Source organism: Somniosus microcephalus, chromosome 18 (assembly GCF_052327205.1).
Source record: "Somniosus microcephalus isolate GS21.2 chromosome 18, FLI_Smic_1.0, whole genome shotgun sequence".
In the NCBI taxonomy this organism is placed as follows: domain Eukaryota; kingdom Metazoa; phylum Chordata; class Chondrichthyes; order Squaliformes; family Somniosidae; genus Somniosus; species Somniosus microcephalus.
This window is the reverse complement of record NC_141004.1, coordinates 79595645-79611177: the sequence shown is the minus strand read 5'-3', so window position 1 is coordinate 79611177 and position 15533 is coordinate 79595645. Positions and strand designations below refer to the sequence as shown.

Below are 15533 nucleotides of genomic sequence, written 5' to 3'. Positions count from 1 at the left end.
ATTATGGGCTCAGTCTGCTGCTCTGAAGCCTCAAACTTTTACATTTTGAAGCACGACAAAATTCTCCTTTCATCACATAACAGTGGATGGGTGACCATTTTGTGGTATCTTAGATTAGTGACTGAGATTTGCATTGAGATAAGGCCTTTCACAACCTCAGGACGACCCAAAGTGCTTTACAGCCAATGAAGTACTTTTGAAATGTAATCACTGTTCTAATGTAGGAAACACAGCAGCCAATTTGCGCACATGAAGGTCCCACAAACAGCAATGAGATAAATTGCTTCATAATCTGGTTTTTTTTTTGACGTGATGTTAAGGGATAAATATTGGCCAAGACACCAGGGAGAACTCCCCTACGCTTCTTCGAAATAGCAATACAGGTTGAGCGTCCCGAATCCGGCAACCTCGGGACCGAGGCCGAGCTGGTTTTTGGGTTATTCCGGACTTCGGAACGGGTTTCTGATGTCCGAAGTCCGGAAAACCCGAGCCCAGGTTGCGGTATTTCCAGACTTCGGACATCAGAAACACGTGCCGAGTCCGGAAATGCCTGGGCCCATTTCCGGTTTTTGGTAAGCCTCCCTCAGGGTGTCTGGATTCCGGAACATTTTACGGATTCCAGACCCCTGCCACCAATCGTCCCGGAGTCCAGATTCCGAAACACTCCGGATTTGAGACGCTCAACCTGTATAGGATCTTTTACATTCACGTGGGAGGGCAGAAAGTCTTATCCGGTACCTTAGACAGTGCAGCACTCGCTCATTAGCCCCTGGATATTGTGCTCAAGACTCCAGTGTGGGACTTGAACCCCCACCCTTCTGACTCCGAGGCGAGAGTGTTATTACTGAGCAACGGATGGGTCATTGTGCATGTGTTTCAAGTGGTGACTCTATTGGATGATGGTAGCCATAGTAATCTCATTCATTCTTCTTGTGTCCTTTGGCTATCTTTCCAGGTGCAACATAATCAAAGCATTGACACAATTTGATCTGTCTAATCATAGATATATCTAATCAGTTCTTTAGATTAAAATGAAGACAGCAACTCCCCAATACTCCTGATGATACAAAAGGCTCTGTGCTATTACTGCTCATAGGACAGAATCTGCGTCACCATCAGTGAGACAAAGCACCCCGTCTAGTCCAGGTCACTGCTACTGAAAGGAATGATCAATCCAGTCATTGGAAAGGAAAAGTTTTGTCTGCTTATCTTTTTTCACTTGCACTTCCACTTCAAAGCAATGATGATGAGAAAAACAACAGTATAACACAGCTTCAGACCACTTCACAGAACCAGAGAGTGTGTTCTGATAAAAGATGAATCAATGTTGACTGTAAAACACTCTACAATCATCAACAACAAAGTACAGAAATTCCCTTCATCTACAAGCATCCTCTTAAAGGGTCGCTCACAATGTTCTTAAATAAAGGTCACAATTTTGTTTTCATCTCCAGTATTAGTGATTGAAATGATCAGGCGTGAGGTGGGATTGCGGAGATCAGATTTTAATATATCTCCATGTTTTTGTCTGTGATTGTCTGCAAAACAAACGGTAACGTAGGCAGATCGAGTGATGCAGCTTGAGGCTGGGGAATGAAAGCTCAGAACTGGATTCATTCTGTTTCAGCTTAATTGTGCTTTAAACCTCTTTAATTAGTTGGAGGGCTGTTTGTGCCACTTCTGCAAAGACACCCAATTCACATCAGTATTCTAAGCAGAGCCACGAGCTAATGCAGCTCAATATTTTCTTAAAAAGGAACCATGCCCACACACTCACTATCGATGCAAATTGTGAAATGAACATCATGAATCATTAAATATAGTAAATAAAAGATACCAGAAGTTGAGAGGTTATACCTATCAAGATTGGACAGGCTGGGGCTCTTTTCTCCAGAGAAGAGAAGGCTGAGGGGTGAGCTGATCGAGGTGTTTAAGATTATAAAAGGATTCGATAGGGTAGACGTAGAGAAGATGTTTCCAGCTGTGGGGGAGACTTAAACTAGGGGCTATAAATATTAGACAGTCACTAATAAATCCAACAGGCAATTCAAGAGGAACGACTTTACCCAGCTTGGTTAGAATGTGAAACTCGTTACCACAAGGGGTAGTTGAGGCAAATAGCACAGAGGCATTTAAGGGGAAACTGGATAAACACATGAAATAGAAAGGAATAGAAGGTTATGCTGATAAGGTTAGATGAAGAAGGGTGGGAGGAGCCTCATGTGGACCATAAATATCGGCATGTTTCAGTTGGGCTGAACTGCCTGTTTTCTATGTTTTTCTATGCTGTAAATTGTACGTAATTCTATGCAAATACATGCCAGGCCAACACAGGAGAATCAGTTCCCACTCTCCAGGTTCCAAGCTGTCGCTCAGGACAAAGACTAGCCGACGGGAGAAAGCCACATTCTGACCACAAAGTGGAATTAGCGCAGGCTGTAAACCATCCATGTCATTTCTTTCAGCTGGAGTACAGGCTTGGCAGCCTAGGAAATTATGAAGGGAAGACAATAATATAAGATGCGTGAAGTAACGCACGTTAATTAAAACTGTTCCATGCTCAGACTTGTATATAAATTTCCAGGCTGTTAATTTAATTCCAGAGACTATGAAGGATAGAAAAAAGTAAAATGTAGAAAAGTAGAGCACATTAATAAAACTGTTTCAAGTCCACACTTGTTAAATAAATCCATTACAGCAATAAGAAGCATTCCGTGTGCTGAGTAAAATAGGCGAATGGCGGCACAAAATAATCTCAGGGTAACAAAAACAATCGTCTTCTATCAGAACAGGAAGAAAGTTAAAGGATTACAGGGCGTTATGTTTTAGAGTTTGTTTTACCTTTTTTACTCAAATACTTTGGCTTTCATGTTTCAGAGTTTTCTCACAGGTGAGTCCTTGCTCCCCATCTCTCAGTGATTTCATTTACTCTGATATGCAGCAAAAATTCATCGTTTGCCTGGATAATGAATGAAGAACCCTTTTCAGATCATTGCTGGGATCTCCTGAAGTCACGAAAAGCCCGCTATAAATGCAAGTGCCGTCTTTCCTTTATTCCAGCCGCTAGTCTCTCCTTCATGGGATCCTCCTGCTCATTGGAAGGCAGCAGAATAACACAACACTAGACTTTGTTTTCAGCTTTAATTGCCAAACAAACTTATTAAACAGCAATAGAACAAATCTGGTAGTAGCACAACATATATTTTTACAGTAGTTACCATGCTAACTCATGTTGTAGGAAATAATAAATAGCTCACAACTCCTGTGCTAAACTAGGTTTGCAACCCCAACTGCCCCATTCTCCTCTCACCCAATGCGTTCACTTCGGACTAATCTTGCCAATCTCCTTCCCGTCCCCCTCCCCCCTCCCACCACTGACACCATGGACTCCGCCAGCGGATCAACAAGTCTGTTCACTTGCAAACAAGGCTCTTGCCATCCATTACTTTATTGTGAATTATTGAATTGACATCATGGTCTTGACAGAACCTTGCCCATTACTGAAACCTCTCCGCCTGACTATACTTTCCACCACCTGCCCCACCCAAACAGGCGTGGTGTGGTGTGGTCTTGATCACCAAATCTCACCTTGGTCTCCCCATCTCCTCTGGCACCTTCTCTTCCTTTGAGCATCTCAACTTGTTACATCCCCTCACCTCCTTTAAAATTCGCATTCTCTACCACCCACCCAAACCCCACCCCGAGGTTCTCACCAATGTCCTCACTCCTTTCCTCCCTCAGACTCTGCACTGAGCGACTCCTCATCCTCAGTGACTTCAACTTCCATCTCAACTCAATTTTGCTTTATCTCCTGAGTTCACTGCCCCCCTGTCCTCCGTAAACCTCTCCCTCCATATTAACTTTCCTACCCGTATTCATGGTCACCCCCTCAACTTGCTCACATGCCTCTTTATTCCCATCGTTTCAATCACAGACAAGGTAATCCCTGATCACTTTCTTGTATGCCTCACCACTCACATCGCCCTTTCAACCCCACTCCTTTCAGCATCTGGAAAGAGCTCTTCACCAAGTCACATACAAAGGCGCTTTCAAACTCCTTACTATCGAGCATTTGGTCCTCTGATTGCCACGATATTTCTGCAGTCAGCACAGATTTGTTAAGGGACGGTCGTGTCTGACAAACTTGATTGAATTTTTTGAGAAGGTAACAAGGAGGGTAGATGAGGGTAGTGCGTTTGATGTAGTGTATATGGACTTTAGCAAGGCTTTTGATAAGGTTCCACATGGCAGACTGGTCACAAAGTTAAAAGCCCATGGGATCTAGGGCAAAGTGTCAAGTTGGATTCAAAACTGGCTCGGAGACAGGAAGCAGAGGGTAATGGTTGATGGGTGGTTTTGTGACTGGAAGGCTGTTTCCAGTGGGGTTCCACAGGGCTCAGTACTAGGTCCCTTGCTTTTTGTGGTATATATCAATGATCAAGACTTGAATATAGTGGGTATGATTAAGAAGTTTGCAGAAGATATTAAAATCCTCTGTGTGGTTGATACTGAAGAAGGAAGCTGTGGACTGCAGGAAGATATCAATAAATTGGTCAGGTGGGCAGAACAGTGGCAAATGGAATTCAATCCGGAGAAGTGTGAGGTAATGCATTTGGGGAGGGCTAACAAGGAAAGGGAATACACATTAAATGGTAGGGCACTGAGCAGTGTAGAGGAACAAAGGGACCTTGGAGTGTATATCCACAGATCCCTGAAGGTAGCAGGCCAGGTAGATATGGTGGTTAAGAAGGCATACGGAATGCTTGCCTTTATTAGTCGTGGCACAGAATACAAGAGCAGGGAGGGTTATGCTTCAACTGTATAAAACACTAGTTAGGCCTCAGCTAGAGTACAGCGTGCAGTTCTGGTCACCACATTACAGGAAAGATGTGATTGCACTAGAGAGGGTACAGAGGAGATTTACAAGGATGTTGCCAGGAGTAGAGAATCTTAGCTATGAGGAAAGACTGGATAGGCTGGGTCTGTTTTCCTTGGAACAGAGGAGGCTGAGGGGAGACCTTATTGAGGTGTATAAAATTATGAGGGGCCTAGATAAAATGGATAGAATATGCCTATTTACCTTAACAGCGGGGTCAAAAACCAGGGGGCACAGATTTAAAGTAATTGGTGGAAAGTTTAGAGGGGATTTGAGGGGAAATTTCTTCACCCAGAGGGTTGTGGGGGTCTGGAACTCACTACCTGAAAGGGTGGTAGAGGCAGGAACCCTAACCACTTTTAAAAAGTACTTGGATGTGCACTTGGCACGCTCTAACCTGCAGGGCTACGGACCAAGAGCTGGGAAGCGGGATTAGGCTGGATAGTTCTTTGTTGGCCGGCGCGGACATGATGGGCCAAAATGGCCTCCTTCCGTGCTGTAACTTTCTATTATTCTATGATTCTAGTTACCGATCCATGCATTCACTGCCTCAACCTCTGCCTTTGATGCCCTTGTCCCTTACTCTCTCCCACCCCGGTCATTCCCTCTGGGTCTGTAACCAAAGGACACAGAATTAAGTTAATTGTTAAAATAACCAGAGAGTAGATGAGGAGAAATTGCTTTACATAGCAAGTACTTAAGATGTGGAATGCAATGACTGAAAGGGTGGTGGAAGCAGATTCCATGATAACTTTCAAAAGGGAATTGCATAGATCGTTGAAAAGGAAAAGATTGCACGGCTATGGGGAACGAGCAGGGGAGTGGGACTCATTTGATAGCTCTTTCAAAGAGCCGGCAATGGCACAATGGGCCGAATGGCCTTCCTCTGTGCTGTACAATTTTATCATTCTATTCTAATTATGGTTTTTATTCTGACTGTTGAGCATGTGTTCCACAGATAATTTGTTTTTAATCATTACTTATATCTTTACATTGGATCAGTCACATTGCTCATAATTATCTTTTTTTTTTCGCTCCTGGGATGTGGGCGTTGCTGGAAAGTCCAGCATTTATTAACAGCTTGGCTAGAGGCGCGGCTAGTTCTGAAGCACAAGTCTTCAGCACGACAGCCGGGATGTTTTCAGGGCCCATATCCAGTGCGCTCAGCCGTTTTGTGATATCTTGTGGAGTGAATCGAATTGGCTAAAGACTGGCTTCTGTGATGGTGGGGAGCCCACTCGGCACTTCTGGCTGAAGATGGTTGCAAACGCTTCAGCCTTGTCCTTTGCACTCGCATGCTGGGCTCTGCCATCATTGAGGATGGGGATATTCATGGATCCTCCTCCTCCCGTTAGTTGTTTAATTGTCCACCACCATTCACGACTGGATGTGGCAGGACTGCAGAGCTTTGATCAGCACGGTGGCATAGTGGTTAGCACTGTTGCCTCACAGCGCCAGGGACCCGGGTTCGAATCTGGCCTCGGGTGACTGTCTGTGTGGAGTTTGCACATTCTCCCCGTGTTTGCGTGGGTTTCCGCCGGGTGCTCCGGTTTCCTCCCACAGTCCAAAGATGTGCGGGTTAGGTTGATTGGCTATGATAAATTGACCCTTAGTATTAGGGGGATTAAATACGTGGGGTTACGGGGATAGGGTGGGATATGTGTTGGTGTAGGGGTTACGGGGATCGGGTGGGATAGGTGTCGGTGCAGGCTTGATGGGCCGAAATGGCCTCTATCTGCACTGTGGGGTTTCTGTGATTCTGTGATCTGATCCGTTGATTGTGGGATCGCTTAGCTCTGGCTATAGCATGCTGCTTCTGCTGCTTAGCATGCATGTAGTCCTGCGTTGCAGCTTCTCCAAGTTGGCACCTCATTTTTAGGTACGCCTACTGCTGCTCCTGGCATGTTCTTCTGCGCTCCTTATTGAACCAGGGTTGGTCCCCTGGCTTGATGGTAATGGTAGAGTGAGGGATATGTCGTGCCATGAGGTTACAGATTGTGGTGGAATACAATTCTGCCGCTGCTGATAGCCCACAGCGCCTCATGGATGCCCAGATTTGAGCTGCTAAATCTGTTCTGAATCTATCCCATTTAGCACGGTGGTAGTGCCACACAACACGATGGAGGGTGTCCTCAGTGTGAAGGCAGGACTTCGTCTCCGCAAGGACTGTGGGGTGGTCACTGCTACCAATACGGCCATGGACAGATGCATCTGTGACAGGTAGATTGGTGAGGACGAGGTCAAGTAGGTTTTTCCCTCGCGTTGGTTCTCTCATCACCTGCCGCAGGCCCAGACTGGCAGCTATATCCTTCAGGACTCGGCCAGCTCGGTCAGTAGTGGTGCTACCGAGCCACTCTTGGTGATGGACATTGAAGTCCCCCACCCAGGGTACATTCTGTGCCCTTACTACTCTCAGTGCTTTTTCGAAGTGGTGTTCAACATGGAGGAGTACTGATTCATCAGCTGAGGGAGGGCGGTAGGTGGTAATCAGCAGGAGGTTTCCTTGCCCATGCTTGACCTGAAGCCATGAGACTTCATGGGGTCCGGAGTCAATGTTGAGGACTCCCAGGGCCACTCCTTCCCGACTGTATACCACTGTGCCACCACCCCTGGTGGGTCTGTCCTGCCGGTGGGACAGGACGTACCCAGGGATGGTGATGGAGGAGTTCGGGACATTGGCTGCAAGGTATGATTCTGTGAGTATGACTATGTCAGGCTGTTGCTAAACGTGTTTGTGTGACAGCTCTCCCAATTTTGGCACAAGTCTCCAGATGTTAGTGAGGAGGACTTTGCAGGGTCGGCTTGGCTGGGTGTGCCATTATCATGTCCGAAGTCGGTGCCGAGGTCGATGCCAGGTGGTCCATCCAGTTTTATTCTTATTATTGTTTTCTGTAGCCGTTTGTTACAACTGAGTGGCTTGCTAGGCCAGTTCAGAGCACATTGCTGTGGGTCTGGAGTCACATATAGGCCAGACTGGGTAAGGACGGCAGATTTCCTTCCCTAAAGGACATTAGTGAACCAGATGGGTTTTTACGACAATCCAATAGTTTCATGATCACCGTTACTGATACTAAAAGGAAGACAGACTTATATTTCTATAGCGCCTTTCACGACCACTGGACGTTTGAGAGAGCTTTACAGCCAATGAAGTACTTTTTTGAAGTGTAGTCACTGTTGTAATGTGGGAAACGCGGCAGCCAATATGCGCACAGCAAGCTCCCACAAACAGCAATGTGATAATGACCCAGATAAACTGTTTTTTTATTCCAGATTTATTTAATTAACTGAATTTAAGTTCCCCAGCTGCCGTGAACTCGCATCTCTGGATCATTAGTCCAGGCCTCTTGATTACTAGTCCAGTAACATAACCACGATGCTACCATTTCCGGTATTCAGAGAATACACCACTAATACCATGTAAAGGACAACATTTTATTCTGATGTTAAGAAGCTGATGTGTAACCTAGCTGATACGTACCTTTTACAGAGAAATGACCACACAAACGAGCCATTCGGCCCAACCAGTCTGCGTTGGTGATTATCCTCCACACCAGCAGTAATCCTAAATTCCATGTACATGTCCTGTTCCCACATCCCTTTATTCCCTTTTCCTTCAACCACCTAAATAACCGAGTCTTAAATGTTGACATGGTCTCTGTTTCAATCAGGAGTGAATTGCACTTCTGCGTAAAAAGGTTTCTCCCGCTCTCGGTCCTAAATCTCTTACATTTCATCTTTATCAATGTCCCCTGGTTCGTGGCACCTCAACCACTGGAAAGAGTCGGTTTCCTATCCTTTCATGACACTTTATGCCCACAAGGTCTAGCTGGTGTAAATAAGCAGGCCCTGAGATCAATTCTTCTCTATCAATTGCAAGCTCCTTGTAAATCCCACAAAACTAGAAATGCCAAGGAGGGAAAAGAACAACAGAAAGACCTGAAATGTAGAATTCAATCATAATCAGAAAAGAAAAATGGGGCTGTGGCTATGGACATTTGAAAGAAAGGAGATCCTGACATTTAATAAAGAATTTTAAAATCTGCTATTTCATGTTATTCACTGTATATGGACTTTATTATGGTTCAACCCAGGAAGATTGGCTGTCTTTTCCGTCAGCCTGCCCAGGAATCCAGCAGGAGCCCAGTACACACGGTTACTGGAGCAGCAGCTCAGAACAGCTCGCCGATGGACAGAGTTGGAACGGTTCACCCTCTATAAGCTCAGGGTGCAGTTCTTTGCGAGTGAGAATGAGAATGTGAGTGAGTGAGACTCAGAACTGTTAGGATAGGTGGTGTATGTGTCTGTGTTAGAAGTCAGCAGGGAAGAGGATTTTGTAATGCTGCAAGGTCCAAGAGTGTGGACCTTGACTCATACAGCCGACTCAGAGACCAGAAATAGAACAAAAAACAGCTCAAACCAGAAAGGAAAGAGAAATGAAGAGGGCAACTGCAAGGAAGGCAAAGTACAGGCAGAGGGAATGACTAGGGTAGGACAAGGTAGAACAACATTGAGATAGAGAAAAAAACTGGTATGAGGCAAAGTACATGGGTAGAAAAGTGAACCAAAAACAAATTGAGTAAAGGAACAAAGCTGGACACCCGAGACATGGGAAAAGGATGCAGAAGGAACAGCAAGCTGAAAACAGCACCTGAGTCCAACCTAAAGAGTAGGAGGAAAGATGTCAATCATTTCCTCTCTTCTACTCTTTCCTCAGTAAAGAGAACATCAACTTGCATTTATGTAACAGAGCTAAATGTCTCATGCACTTCACAGAGGTGGGTGGCGGGGAGGGGAAGGGAGTGGCGTGGCAGAACACGGTTGAAAAGGCAGGTTTTAAGTTTCAGTAGGTGGGGAAAGATGTAGCAAGGTAGAGGGGTTTGGGAAAATAATTCAAAAGCTGGAAGGGTGTGGTGGCTCATGGGTCTGCCACTTGTGTGGATGCAGTCATTTGCCCTGAAGAAATCTTGCTGTAATTTGGTTGTACTACTTGTACTGTGCTCCAGGGGTTTGTCTTTCCCTTGATATTCGGACATACCAGAAATTCTTCTAATGTGATCTTGCATAAATATTAGCACTACTGATTATTCTCATCTTCCCCTCTCTGTGTTAGAGCTAGTGCATGCATCAAATACGCATTGGGATATTAATTAATGGAGCAGCCACCAATATTTTCCCCATCACACTTAAAATTCCTCCCAGGGTGAAATAGGCTTAATGCACACACGTGTCATTTAGTGTTTCTTTGACTGGTTAAGCACCAATTAAATGGATGTACAAACTTAGTCATGAGTTACCTCTAGTGAATGTTAAATCCAATACCAGCATGCAGCAGGACAGGATTTTATGACATTCCAAGGATACAGGGCCTCATCAACAGCACTCATGTGACTATTCAAGCACCAAAGCAAAAGCCAGGGCTTTCATCAGCAGAAAGGATGCTGCTCCACGAAAGTGGTCTGTAACCACCAGCAAAGAATTCTGCAGCTCAATGCATGATTTCCAGGGAGTGGCCATTGCATCCACATGACATGTTGGCCAGTTATTCCAGCATGATGAGACGTTGAGTGGCTCGCCCCCTCGAGAGACAGGTTACCTGCTCAAAACATCACTTGTGAGACTGCTACACAACTGTGGCATCTCCTAACAGAAGGTATAATGAAACAGGAGTAGCAACAAACTATGGCACAAATGTGGAGCTGAGTGAAAGATGAGCACTGCAGAGACTACCAAAAAGGGGTAGTGCCAAAGGACTGGAGGATTGCAAATATTACACTCTTGTTCAAAAAAGGGTGAAAGCATAAACTTGGTAATTACAGGCCAGTCAGTTTAACGTCGGTGGTTGGGAAGCTTTTAGAAACAATAATCTGGGAGAAGATTAACAGCCACTTAGACAAGCATGGACTAATGGAGGAGAGCCAGCACGGGTTTGTTAAGGGCAAATCATGTTTGACGAACTTGATTGAGTTTTTTGATGAGGTAACAGAGAGGGTGGATGAGGGCAGTGCCGTTGATGTTGTGTATATGGACTTTCAAAAGGCGTTTGATAAAGTACCACATATTAGGCTTGTTAGCAAAATTGAAGCCCATGGGATAAAAGGGGCAGTAGCAGCATGGATACAAAATTGCCCAAGGGATAGAAAACAGAGTTGTGGTGAATGGCTGTTTTTCGGACTGACAGTGGTGTTCCCCAGGGATCAGTACAAGGATCACTGCTGTTTTTGATATACATTAATGACTTGGACATGGGGGTACAGGGCACAATTTTGAAATTTGCAGATAACACGAAACTTGTAAGTGTAATAAACAGTGAAGAAGATAGTAATAGACTTCAAGAAGACATAGACAGGCTGGTGGAATGGGCGGTGTAAGATTCGCAAAATTTCCACATTTCCCCAAAGGTTATTATTATTAATAAAAGGGACCCTGCATGGACATTTTAAGAAAAAGGGTACCCAAAGATGGCGTCCGCACCTCGTGGCCGAAAGCCTGCAAGATTTTAAAAGCTTGGACTCTGTGGCACAAGCAGCTTTTGGGGAAATCAAAACCTAAAGTGCAGTTTCTGTGAAGAAGGACTTTTGTATTTTGAAAAGCAGACAGCAGGACTCTGAATATACATTAAGCCAAATCGTAGACAGACCAAAACCAGTTAGGCCTATACTTGAGGCCATCAACTTGTTTGCATAAATAATCGGAAACAGCTTAAGGAAGCCATCGAGGCTGGACAGGCCGATTAAAATGCATTAATAACAATACAGCTCAGACATCAGGCCAGTAGGTGCGATCACCGGCCTTCTAAAAACAGTTAGTTTAGATTGCTACAATTACTTAAACTAGCCCGCCAAGATTGGGACAATGAACTAACCTGATTTGGCGCGCAGATAAGGGGCTATCGTGAGGAGTATAACTGCAGGCCCCGGGTAGCAATCTCTCTCTGCTCTTCTTGGCTCTGCTCTCGTGGCTCCGGCCTCTTGGGCTGCCGCTCGTACTCGTGCCCTGGCCTCGTGGCGGGTTCTCTCCCCGTAGCAGATTTTCAGTAGCCAGTTACACCATACCAACTGCAGGGAAGGGGAACGAGACCCAAGTCCATAGCCATCCAGGATGTCCAGGCCACAGAAAGGGGCGAGACGAAGTTGAGCAGGTAGCCCAGGACTTGTATAGTAGTCCGACGAGACGAGACGAGTAGAGACGAAGAAGACAATAACAACTCGATAAGGGCAGAGCAGGGCAGCGAAAAACGTATCGATAAGAAAACCAAGCACCTAGTTATAAGCTGGCACTTGGGAAGATGAACATTGCTCATTGAACACTGCGAAAACTCAGGTGGCCACGCCACGACGAATAAACTGGCGTTAAGCTTGGGTAGGAAAATCTAGGCAGTTAAAACTGCCAACTGCCCTGTAGGCACAACGGTGCCGCTGACGACCGCCCGAGGGAGAAGAGGAGGAGAACCCATCGCGACGAGACGACGGCGGCAGCGGAGGGGAGAAGGTGTGTCGCAGTAGTAGATCCAGCACCGCGCCCCTGAAGACCACGTGGCGACGGGGTACCTAGAAGGACCAGAGACCAGACTTCAAAACTCGCACTCGTTAAACAGTTGTCTTTTTCTTTGGATTGGTGAGCATGAATTTTGGCCCCTCATAGCTTAATCTAGTTAAGTATAAGGGGGTGGGATAAGGATAAGGGGATTGTTAAGATAGTTTGTTTTCCCTCGATGTGCCGTGTGTTCCCCATTCCCTGTATAAGTGTAGTTATTTTGTATTTGCCTATAATTTTATACTGGTAACTTCTCATAAGATTATGTTAATTTCTATTTCAATAAAATCCTGGTTTTCTTACATCCAAACCACCTGTCTACTCGGGTCTTTTCTGTATCGCTGCCTGTACCTAAGTCCGGTGTCTAGAACCCAGGGGCGTGGGAGCGATTCGAACCGCTCACGAACAGTCAGAGACATAACTGACTGGGCGCACGCGCCAACCCCACCACCCCCTACAGCGGACACATGGCAGATGAAACTCAATGCAGTGAAGTGTAAGGTGCTACATTTTGGTAGGAAGTATAAGGAGAAGCAAGAAAAACTGAATAGTAAATGCATAGTTCACACTTCTCTGCATTAAATTTCATCTACAGGAAACTTTCGATTTACCGGCACCTAAATAACTGGAAATCTCGGTTAACCGGCAAAATTCAGGAGTAGGTTCAGGTAAGTTTTATTACTTGCCTTCCTCCATCTGTTGCTGTGCAAGGGTGTGGCTGCAGCTGTTGCTAAGCTACAGAGACGCTTTGAACTTGTGGCCATTGTTCTGAACCTGTTGCTAAGCAACAGGGTTTGTTGCTTTATACGGAGCGCTCAGCTCCGTATCTTTTACTATAGCTTTCGGTTATCCAGAATTTTTGATGAGCCGGCACCACGTCGGTGCCGGATTTAAAAAAGTTTCCTGTACCTGCCCATTTCACCAGTCTGTCTCTGTCCTCTTGAATTCAGATACTGTCAAATATACTATTAAAAAAAGCATTTTGCACCATTTCAGTTACTCACATTGCTATTCATCTGTGTTATATTCTTTCCAGAGGCACAACTCCTGCCTTCTTAAATATTCTGTACATTAATGAAAACATTACAAGATTAGAGCACTGCCCTTTCAAATAGAGGATTCACCTTCAGGCAGCCTGGCGCAATTAGTCTTCTCCCTCTCTTTGCTTAGTGCATTGGGTGCTGATCACTATGGGCCCATTCCCCAATTCCACTCGGGTATGGACAATAATCGTTTCTGAGTTGTTCATTTTTCAGTGAACAATGGCTTCCAAACTTTAAAAGTGACTAGTGAATTTCTTGGTGGACATTTTGTTTATTATGCTCTGCCTGTGATGTCAGTTACACAGTATGTGGCAGCAGTAAATGGGTGTCTCTATATCCGGCAGATACATTGGAGGGATTGGGTGGTTTTTTCCATGGCTATTGTACTCACGGACAGTATGTTGGAAGGTTCAGTGAGTGTACCAGAGACAAACAATAAGTCGGGTGGAACTCGTGTTGCGTAATATGTTACGTTTGTGGATGAATGTTTGCATCTTGTAGTGTATTGGCAGGTAGATGTTAGAAGGCGGTTAAGAAGGCAAATGGTATGTTGGCCTTCGTAGCAAGAGGGTTTGAGTACAGGAACAAGGATGTCTTGCTGCAGTTGTACAGGGCCTTGGTGAGACCACATCTTGAGCATTGTGTGCAGTTTTGGTCGCTTATCTGAGGAAGGATGTTCTTGCCATGGAAGGAGTTCAGCGAAGATTCACCAGACGGATACCTGGGATGGCAGGAATAACGTATGAGGAGAGATTGGGTCGATTGGGCTTATACTCGCTGGAGTTTAGAAGAATGAGAGGGGATCTCATTGAAACTTATAAAATTCTGATAGGACTGGACAGACCAGATGCAGGAAGGATGTTCCCGGTGGTCGGGGAATCCAGAACCAGGGGTCACAGTCTAAGGATAAGGGGTAAGCCATTTAGGACAGAAATGAGGAGGAATTTCTTCACCCAGAGAGTGGTGAACCTGTGGAATTCTCTACCACAGAAGGCAGTAGAGGCCAATTCATTAAATATATTCAAGAAGGAGTTGGATATATTTCTTAAGGCTAAAGGGATCAAGGGGTATGGGGAGAAAGCAGGGACAGGGTACTGAATTTGGATGATCAGCCATGATTGCATTGAATGGCGGAGCAGGCTCGAGGGGCCGAATGGTCTACTCCTGCTCCTATCTTCTATGTTTCTATGAATGATTTTTTTCCAGTGTTATGTAATATGTCAGGTGAACAGGTAGGCGTTAACAGATGGGTGTTTTAGTATTGTGTGGTGTGTTGGGTTAGGAGGTGGGTTCGCCGGTTTGTGTTTCAGCACTGTAAGTGGAACTTGTGCTCCCTCTGATAGAAGTGAATCTTTACTGCTCAATACATCGTTCAATGATGGCTTGGCCTGGGGATTGTAACACAGATTCCTTGTGGTGTGTACTGGAAATTATGATCTCATACATGCCACCATTTGCATTCTGTCTTTGTGGGAGGCGAACTTTTTTTAAAATTCGTTTATGGGATGTGGGCGTCATTGGCAAGGCCAGTATTTATTGCCCATCCCTAATTGCCCTTGAGAAGGTGGTGGTGAGCCGCCTGCTTGAACCGCTGCAGTCCGCGTGGTGAAAATACTCCCCACAGTGCTGTTAGGCAGGGAGTTCCAGGATTTTGACCCAGCGGCGATGAAGGATCGGCAATATATTTCCAAGTCAGGCCGGTGTGTGACTTGGAGGGGATCTTGGAGGTGATGGTGTTCCCATGCGCCTGCTGCCCTTGTCCTTCTAGGTGGAAGAGGTCGCAGGTTTGGGAGATGCTGCCGAAGAAGCCTTGGCAAGTTGCTGCAGTGCATCTTGTAGATGGTATACACTGCAGCCACGGTACGCCAATGGTGGAGGGAGTGAATGTTTAGGGTGGTGGATGGGTTGCCAATCAAGTGGGCTGCTTTGTCCTGGATGGTGTTCTTGTGACATGAGGTCAACTAACAAACTGGTTTATTTTACATAGGGTACATGAATGAACAGAATACATTTTTCTAGATATACATCTATTTGCGACTAAAAACCGATAAATCCCCTGGACCTGATGGCCTACATCCTGG

At 45.4% G+C, this 15533-nt stretch overlaps 1 long non-coding RNA gene across 1 annotated transcript; it reads right to left on the bottom strand.

Moving 5' to 3' along the window:
- Positions 1 to 922: 922 nt before the first annotated feature.
- On the bottom strand, positions 923 to 12418 carry LOC147105401 (uncharacterized). Its single transcript, XR_015081767.1, has 3 exons — positions 11739 to 12418; positions 2842 to 3088; positions 923 to 2486 (listed from the first exon to the last, which is right to left on the bottom strand). It is a non-coding gene; the product is annotated as an uncharacterized LOC147105401 (long non-coding RNA).
- Positions 12419 to 15533: the final 3115 nt, after the last annotated feature.